The 9,363-nt window shown below is 43.5% G+C and overlaps 1 protein-coding gene across 5 annotated transcripts in view; it reads right to left on the reverse strand.

The window, feature by feature from the left end:
- The window catches only part of ERG (ETS transcription factor ERG), a 113,383-nt gene extending 105,067 nt beyond the window's left edge, over positions 1-8,316 (reverse strand). For 3 of the 5 annotated variants that reach the window (XM_081859891.1, XM_081859889.1, XM_081859886.1), the window contains exon 1: positions 6,857-6,952. The gene's annotated coding sequence lies outside the window, so the exon portion shown is untranslated. Of the gene's footprint in view, positions 1-6,856; positions 6,953-8,073 lie in introns of those variants that run through there. The other 2 variants (XM_081859888.1, XM_081859887.1) reach the window with 2 other exon arrangements.
- Between the last annotated feature and the right edge of the window lie 1,047 nt (positions 8,317-9,363).

Consider the following 9,363-nt stretch of genomic DNA (forward strand, 5'->3'; position numbering starts at 1 on the left):
GAACTAGCAAGGCTGCTACCCTGGAAGCCCTTTTAAAAGAGTGAGTTGGAGTTTGTCACCACCCCTCAGTCAGTGTGGTGTAGTGGTTAAGAGCAGTGGACTCGTAATCTGGTGAACCGGGTTTGCGTCCCCACTCCTCCACCTGCAGCTGCTGGGTGAGCTTGGGATAGTCACACTTCTTTGAAGTCTCTCAGCCTCACTCACCTCACAGAGTGTTTGTTGTGGGGGAGGAAGGGAAAGGAGAATGTTAGCCGCTTTGAGACTCCTTAGGGTAGTGATAAAGCGGGATATCAAATCCAAACTCTTCTTCAGTCCACCCCACCCCCACAACCCCCCACAACAGTTCCTTGGCCTGTGACAAAGGACACTTCTGAAGTTCCCTGGGTTTTCAGGACCAGCTTGTCAGGTGCCACTGGGGGAAAAGGGTGTGCTGTCAGAAAGAACAAACTCAAAAGCCCTGTTGTGAATGCAGAGCTCACTGCCTGGTGCTCTGGATCGGGGCCATAAGCTTGAGGGATTTTCTTCTTCTTGGAGTCAAGTTATGCTGAGAAAGAGATCTATCTGATACAAGCAGAACTCAAATGCAACATATTTCCAGTAACAAATCTCCACTTAAAAAAAGAAGAAGAAAAACACTGACACAGAAAATGTGGTAATAATATAAGCCTTTTTTTCTTTTCTTTTTTTGGAGGGGGGACCCTTTAGGGCACAATCCCAAACAGAGGAAATTCCACTGAAATTAATTGGGGGGGGGGGTTGCCTTCATTCAGATATGGTATGGGGCCCAAACCTTTGGCAAAGTCGCTCATGTTTATTCTAGATCAAGTATCCTTTTAGTTCTCCAGTCAATGTGAAAAATGCCAGACCCAAGGGGATATTTTATTTTATTTTTCATTATAAGTACACATTTGTGACAATTGGCTCTCAGAGCAAACTTGAGTCCAGAGATGAAAACACCCCCTGGCTTTCATTGTTAAATTAGTATTTCTTGTATTCAATCAAACTTTCCAGATTATACACGTACATACCACTATAAAAGTATAAATAGAAGAAGTTAAAATGCAGCTTACAACAAATACATCCAGAACACCCTATTTAGAACATACCCTTTCATTTCCCCACCCCCACCCAATTCCCTACTTTTTAACTTGCATGTATATTTAGCCAAGTAATTTTAGGCTGCCAACACTATACCTACAATAGTCTTACTATGCTACCAGTAACATATTAAATTTTGTTCTATTCTGCCTTTTCACAGAATGCCAAATGAAATATGAGTTCATGGGCAGCATACAAAGAGAACTTCTAGGGAGTTTTTGATGTGCATCACTGAATGCTCTGCCTTTCTTAGGTGTCTGGGATTGGAGCTACAGTAAGATAGGGTCACTGGAGTGGCTGTGCACCCAGTATAATTTCCTTGATATAAAGGTAAACCACAGAATAAATCATCATAGAATTAAAGCATCGCTGAATGAACTCCCAAGTTAGGGGCAAATATCTTTATACTACATGGTAGGAATATCCTGCCAGTGTTTATTTTATGAAGGTGAAAATCTCTTTGAATTAAGCAGATGTGAAGAATTCCATAAACTGCATGGTAAAAAATCTACACTGTAGAACTAAACCATTGAAGTCAATGAGGCATATACTAAAGGATTAGGAGGAAGCTGGATTTGGCCTATTGTGTCCAATATTGCAGATAATGCCATATATGTAATTTCCAAAAAAGAAAGCCACATGAATGTCCAGACTGCTACATGGTCAAGGTTTCTGTCCGTTAACTTAGACCTACTACTACTTAGATTCAAGAGGGTTGGAGGTGCTACTCTATAGTTTGAGGATCACAATATGATGGAACAAGGTTCATCTTAATCTGCATTTATTCTTCATTATTAGGGAATTGTGCATATATGCTTATATGAAAGCATTTCTGAAAGATGATCAGTAACCATTAATTTTGACATGCAAATAACAAAAAAAGAGATCAACAGCGCCCACTAAAATACCCTTTTTTTCCTTCATACTGATGAAGCAAAATTTATTTGATGAAAACTTTCAGCAACAAATGTGCTTCTGCTGCTGCTGTCAGATTTGTGGCAGCATGAATAATGTTCCCCAGTTGCTGCTGGATGGTAGCTACTATTATTTTCCAAGATCGAAGCTGGCAGCCAGCAGCTACCACTAAGAAGAGCTATTGCTGCCATTGCCTGTAAGACCCACATTTTGTCCCCCTTAAAAACTTCTGAAATCTCTCCCCCCCTCCTTTGCATTCCATGACCAGGACAACAAAATCAGGGTGGGGGGTGGGGGTGCACTCAGCAAAACTCTAGTTTTCTTTTGCATTTTGGGAGTACAGTTTTTAAAAGTAGGCCGTTGACTGGTCAGTTGAAAATACTGGACAAGCATCAAATACTGTAGAACTTGCAAGAATGCTACTGTGTAGAATCTACACCATAGGTGGAAGGTGGAAGCTAACTTCCATGATGGTGTTATCCTTTAGTAAAGGCAGGGATGAAGGCAGCTTATATCCAAGCCCTGCTACAACAAGGTGCAAAGTTAGAAGCACAGAAACATTTCTTCCATTGCCTAAATAAGGGATGGGAGAGCTGTGGATCGGCAGTTGTTGTTGGTCTACAGCACCCATCATCATCCCTGAACATTGGCCACAGAAGTTGGAATCTAACAACACATGGAGGGAGGCACAAGTTCCCCCCATCCCTGGGCTACCTGAAAGGCATCTCCAGAAAGGAACACAAAAAGTCATCATTGGCAAACATCACTGTCTAATGAACAAAATTTCAGACCAAGACTAGAAAGACCAAGTTCTAAACCTTAATTAGCCACAAAACTCATTAGATGAAATTGGACTAGACACAAACTCTCAGCCTAATAACCCACACAGGGTCATTGTGGGGTGGATGATGTATGCCACCCTGAGGGAGTTGCAGGAAGAGCAGAATAAATTTATAATAAAATAAATAATTCATTTCAACTTTTTCAAATTAATATAACAGTGGTAGCTATCTAATTTGCTTTCTGTAATCTGTGCATGTAGAAAACTTGTTGATTATTTTCTTTGTAACTCTAATAACACAACTACATGACCATTATTTCACCAGATTTGACCAAGTGACAAAATCTTTATTGACTGGTCAAGTGCAAAACCCTATTTTAAATTTTAAAAATTAATTATAGCTTTTGTCGACTGCCTCATCTACTATATATTTTCCAGATTTCTAATTCAAACCAGTTAGGCTACACATGTAGATTACTTGAAAAATGAGGTACTACCAATACGTTATTTATATATAAACGCTTCTACGGAAAGAGAATACTCTCAGTCAACTCAATTAATGATGTAAACATATTGCATTTCTTTTTCGGGATGCATTCAGAATGTCAACAAATTTAGGCTGCAATCCAAAACCAGTTTACCCAAGAGTAAGTCCCATTGATTTTAGTAGGACTTACTTCTAAACAGACATGCTTAGGTTTGGGTTGTAAGACTGCAATCCTATACTTACTTCTGGGTAGACATGTACAATAGGACATATATAGGACTGTGCTGTGAGTGTTACTTTTTATCAGTTAAAATACAGTACTACAGTAAAAAACAGCAACACTTTAACTGTTGCAACAGTTTCAATTGATTGGTAAAGGATATGCACAGATTTCATAGAACAATGTCATAAGCATGATCATAGAAGAACACTCTGATTAAAATCAAGCTAATAAGAAGCAAAGTTTGAATGTGCATTTGTTTATTAATTAATCATACTGATTATTTTTCCCCACTGCTAAGATAAAGTAACATATTTCCAACAACAATATTAATGGCAAACTTTGTGTCTATATGTATTTTGCTTTTATAACATGTCACTGCTATGCAGTTATATTTAACCATCAAAAAAATTAAAGACAAACTCTGCTCAAAGTGTTTCAACACAGGAAAGAACTGAAATCCTGCTAAAGATATATAAAGAAATATATTAAGGTCCAAAGTGTTTAAGCAAGACAGCAAAAATTAACAAAACTGAGTACCTTGCAAAACAGCAAAATCCTTAGATAAAAAGCTAATTATGTATAAAACTAACCATGACAGATCATTCATACAGTTCTTGCAGTACTATGGGATTTGTTTGACTTTGAGGAGCAGATTTGACAAAGTAGAAGAGCTATACAATGTTGTGATCTATGAAATACTATTTGAACTTTTCCCCCATTCAATGAATCCTTCATAAGTATATTTTCCTACACTGAGTTTAAATAAAGTGACCCAAACAATGCTAGCTTGCTGCCCATTACTGCCTATTATGACAATAAAAGAATTGTCATGTTTTAAAGTATTAGCTAGTTAGTAAGAGCTATATTCATTTCTTTTAAACTGTCCTTCTTTAAATGCACAAAGATGTCCAAAAAAATCTTTGTATCACGTCGTGCCAATGATAAGATGGATTTTATTTCTAAAGCAAAACATAAATGCACCTAAGTTAATAACAGTATATTCACAAACCAGGTAAAAACATCTTAATGGAGTTTAGGGTTGGTTCTTTATCTGAACTCAAAGCACTCTTTGTCTGTTGCTTCAAACAAACCATAGATGTGTGCTTATAGGGTTAAAACTCAGGAATGTGACAGTTCTCCATGTGCAGTCTATAGACCTAACTGTTCCACTTTCCCTGGTGGGGCTCCAAACTACATGAAAACAATGCAGCACACAAACTACTATTCCGACACTGAAGGTTTTGTTAACTCCACAGAATGCTATTTAAACCAGAATTGTTTTGGGGATTTTTTCATTTTAAACACAGCAATTACAGTACTTGGGGGTTTCTAGTGAATACAATCATGAATAGAGAGAAGCCTTTGCTTATTTTACCACATACTGAGAGCATCTGATAAAATGATTTATATTTACTTGACAATCACCTGATCACAGAAATTAATTTCCTGTATCTGAGTGTGCCATTTGTGAAACCAAATGTGAGCCTTTTACCAAACTCAAATCTGACCCTTATTCATTATATTACTTCAAACACTTAAATGCTGGAGAACAAAACTAAGAGTCTTTTTACCTTGGACAGGGAGTTGTGCAGATTTAAAAAGGCACCATTGTATCAGTTAATTGAATGATGTCTTGTGGTTACCTACAAAGTGTGTGTGCATGTATGCGTTTATGTACACTATGAGAGATGCAGAAGGGGAGTAAGAATGGCGGTGGGTCTGAAATGAAATAACTGAAATGAATGAATTTAAATGTAACTGATTAATTTTACTCATTCAGACCTAAAATGAATGAATAGTTTCAAATGCAGCAACCATTCTGAAAATAAAATTAGCAAAATGAAGAACTGAAAAAAATAAAAATACTGTTTTAAGAACTAAGGCAAGTAAATGTACGCATCCACAAAATCATACAGCATTCTCCACTTAAGCAACAAATAAACTTTTAAGAATTGGTTTAAAAGAAGGTAGAGCCAAGTCAAGAAAAAATTTATGGCTGAGGGAAAAGGGGGTGAGGTTGGGGCACAGAGGGAACTAATAAGAAAAACCAGGTAGTAACTTCAAAAGTGCAGGATGTTCTTTAGCACTTCACATGTGGCAAAATGAATGTATAAACTGTGTGTTTTTCACAGCTGCCTTGGATGTTGCCCAAACATGTGTACAGTGCCTTTTGGCTTAACTACATTCAGATGAATTTTTAAAAGAAAAGTATGACTTCTGCAGGTAATTTTTAAGAAGTACTTCAGCAAGTGGCACTACCAAGAGAGAAAGGGCAGAGGAGGAGGTATGGTTAAAAAAAGTGTGGTCATGCTTAATTTTGTCCTCCAGAAGAAGAGCACAAGCCATCCAAGTATGGTACTCAGAGGCAGCTAGCAACTGCTTTTAGGATTCAGCACAGTAGCACACACAAAAAGTATTGTCTCCTTCTACACTTCTTGAGCTGTGGGACCACCAGCACCTTCTGCCAGATCACAATGCTTCCCCTGTCCTGTTCTTTCCTTCTCTTGCCCCAGAACCTGCCTCTTCCCTTCGGGTCCTGCATCTAGGGCACACTAATGCATCCTGAAAGATGCCTTGCTATATTCGGAATTCAGTATTCCGGAAAATCTCTGGAGGCCAAAAGCAGGTCCCTACACTGCATTGGGGCTGAGCTCCAAGCCCTCCTTTCAGATGCATCGGAGGAAGGGGATTGCAGGACACAACCCCATTCCGAACCGTGCTAGGACTTTAAGAAGCCACAAAACTGTCCTGGTTCTTTTCAGTGCTAACACAGTCTGTGAAGAAATAAGAGTCCGGGGTACCTCTGAGCATGTGCCGAGCTCCTCTCCCTTTTCCCCTCCTCAAATAAAGACAAACCCTCCGACTCATCAGGGAAGGTCCAAGCCAGCCAAGAACCGTAGAGTTGGAAGGGACCACGAGGGTCATCTGCCTGTAATGCAGGAATCCTTTTTGCTCAACGTGGGGCTCGAACCCGCGACCCCGAGATTCAGAGTCTCACGCTCTACCGACTGAGCTATCCCAGGCTCCCTTCTCCGCGTCTCGAAGACAGTCGCCGCCGTCGAAGCGCTCCAGCCACCTGGGCGCTCCGAGACTGGACCTTGGCTGCGGGGCGTCCGAGGTGCCCGCCGAGCTTCTTCCTTCCCCCCATTGCGGAGCCGAGGAAGCGCGCCCAGAAGTTGCCCGCCGAGCGCAGCCACCCTCACCCGCCGCCCCCCCCCCCCGCCCTCACACTTTGCTTTGCCGCCCAGACGGAGAGCCTCACCCAGGCGCCCGCTCCCTCCCTCCCTCCCTCCCTCTCTCCCGCCACCTACCTACGGCCCCTTGCACGCTCCCCACACGGGAAAGAACTTACCTCCCGCCCTGAAGCGGAGGGAGCGCGCCCGCAGCAACAGCGTCCGGCACCGGGACTGGCGGGAAAGAAAGGCTGACGGAGGAGTTGGGGAAGTCCCGTCCCCCCCCCCCGCTCACACGACGTCCCCCCCCCCCCACTCCGCCCGACTCGCGTCAGGGCTCAGCCCCGTGTGGCAGCTCCGGCCTTCGAGAGCAGCCGGCAGCCTCCCACCTCCCCACCCCCTACCCCGCGGTCCGACTGATCCCCTCAGCGAGGGCGGCCCGTCAGGCCTCCTGAGGCAGAAGCGGCAGAAGCGAGCGCGCCACACGCGCGAGGCGGCGGCGGCGGCGCCTGTGTTGACTTAGCGTAGGCTGCGCGAGCCGGCGGCTCCCTCCACATCCACGGGACTCGGGCCATGGGCTCCGGTGGGAGGCGGCTTGCCGCGCGCAGGGCTCTCGGTCCCCCACCATTCCTGTGGGGAGAGGGGAAGGGGGTCCTTGGCTCGCACGTGGGAGCGGAGGCGGCTGAGGGAAGAGCGCGCTCGGCGCGGGGCGCCGCGGGGAGAAGGTGCCCAGTGGCTCAGTTCGCCTTAGGCCGGGAAGATCGCTTCAAAAACAAAGCCCGCACCCTCTCAGAGATCGCTCCACAGCCAGCCAGCCAAGGTTATCGATTTGGAAGCTCCTTCGGTGCGAAGGACGGACCGAAGTGACTGGAAGATGGAGAGGCGAGCGGGGAAAGCGCCAACTTTTCAGGAGTTTGAAGAACTTTCTCGCTGCCTAGCCGCGGAGCTAGGTTTATTTATTTATTTATTTATTTATTTGCTACAGAGCTCTGGGCAGGAGCTGTATAGGTTTGAAATATTCTAGGCTAAAGATGCCCGGACACCGTTTGGTGCTGAGCGATGCTCTCTTCAGGAGGGAGCGGGAGCTCTTGGGGTTTACTTCTGAGTAAACGTGCTAAGGAAGATCCAGCTGGAGGAGGGTTTTCAAACACCACCCGGCCGGATCCTAGACAGAAAACGCCTCCGCAGCGACGACCTGAGGTCCAGAAAAGAGCTCAGCGTGGGTTCAAGGCAGGCTAGGGAAACGCGGCGCGCCGAGAAAGCTCGAGTTGTAAACAAGCAAGTGCGCCAATCGTGCCCTGTGAGAACGTCTGGGATCGGTCCGATTTTAACCACCACCACTCCCAGATCAGCTCCAGTACTAGGGAAAGAACAGCCGTGCAGGCTGCGATCTTACCGTGATGCCTCTTCTCCCACGATCGTTGCCATCGCATTTCCCTTCTCGGGACCGTTTTCGTCACCAAACCCTATTCATGTGTTGCTTCTCCTGGGCTGAAGCCCTGAAAGCTACCTTCCTTCTTTTCTTTTTTTTCTCCCCCTCCTTCTGCTCTCAATCCCAGCTACGAATCCCAGCTGACAGTCCAGGCAGACGCGAGGGCGAGCAGGCAAAGAAGAAACTCGAGTACTCTCTTAATTAAAAAACGAGCGGCTAAAAGTGTCTTGGGCTCTCTTAAAAAATAAAAAATAAAAATAAAAAAGCAGAGTTACATAATGTATTAATTGGTTGCTATTAACGCACTTTTATTGAGCATAGCACACAGAAGTCTGATTGTGAGCGAGGAGTGTTTTCAATGAAAGTGGAGTTATTTTAGCTGCAGACATGTTTACATTTCTGTGGTTTAGTCTATAACTTTCTCTTTTTCTTGCTTCAGAATTCTGCTCCATGAAGCAAAGCCCTTAGCTCCCAGACATTCCAAAAAGTCTGCCAAAATAACAGAAAAAAGAGAGATTTTCTTTTTTAAAAAAATAAAAAATAAAAAGCAGGCACACATAGACCCCCAAGTCTGGGTCAGGCAGAGGGCTGTATACCCCCTCCCCACTCTCTCTAGTTCAAAAGCCTTCAGGGCTCCATTTCCTGTTTCTAAAGGGGTGGGGGGATTAAGTGCCTCTACAAGTGGTGATTTTTAGGCACTCCCTAGAACAGATCTAATTCTGAGTAATTCTGCCTATACCAATTGACAGTATTACTTTCTGGCAACAGCCTTGTCTCACAAAGGACAAAAACCACATGAACGATCTCAATTTTGCCCCAATATAGCTTCCTCGTATATGCTAGCTATTTACTGCGCACCAGAGTTGATCTGAAGCACCTGTAATGTGCAATGTGCACCAGCAACATCTGGAAGATCAATTTAGAGTGCTGCTACGGTGCTGAAACATGCAAGGATTGGAATAAGAGCAAATTTCTCCACATTGATTTTCCATACTACGAAAGGCTGCATGTGGGGATCCTGTATATATTATATTATAGCAGGTCACCAGTGTACACAGCTTGTCTGGCCCTTGTTATCTTCTTTATGCACTAGCATTTCTAAAAGCAGGATTTACAATTTTTCACACATTTTTTTCAGTCTAATAGGATAAGTTCACTAGATGAGCTCAAGTTTATATGTGACATAGAAAGAACAGGTGTTTGACACTCATAATGACAACCTTCAAATTTCCTCTCAGATAGCTTCCTTAAACT

The sequence above is a fragment of the Podarcis erhardii genome, assembly GCF_964252035.2.
Source record: "Podarcis erhardii genome assembly, chromosome: 4".
In the NCBI taxonomy this organism is placed as follows: domain Eukaryota; kingdom Metazoa; phylum Chordata; class Lepidosauria; order Squamata; family Lacertidae; genus Podarcis; species Podarcis erhardii.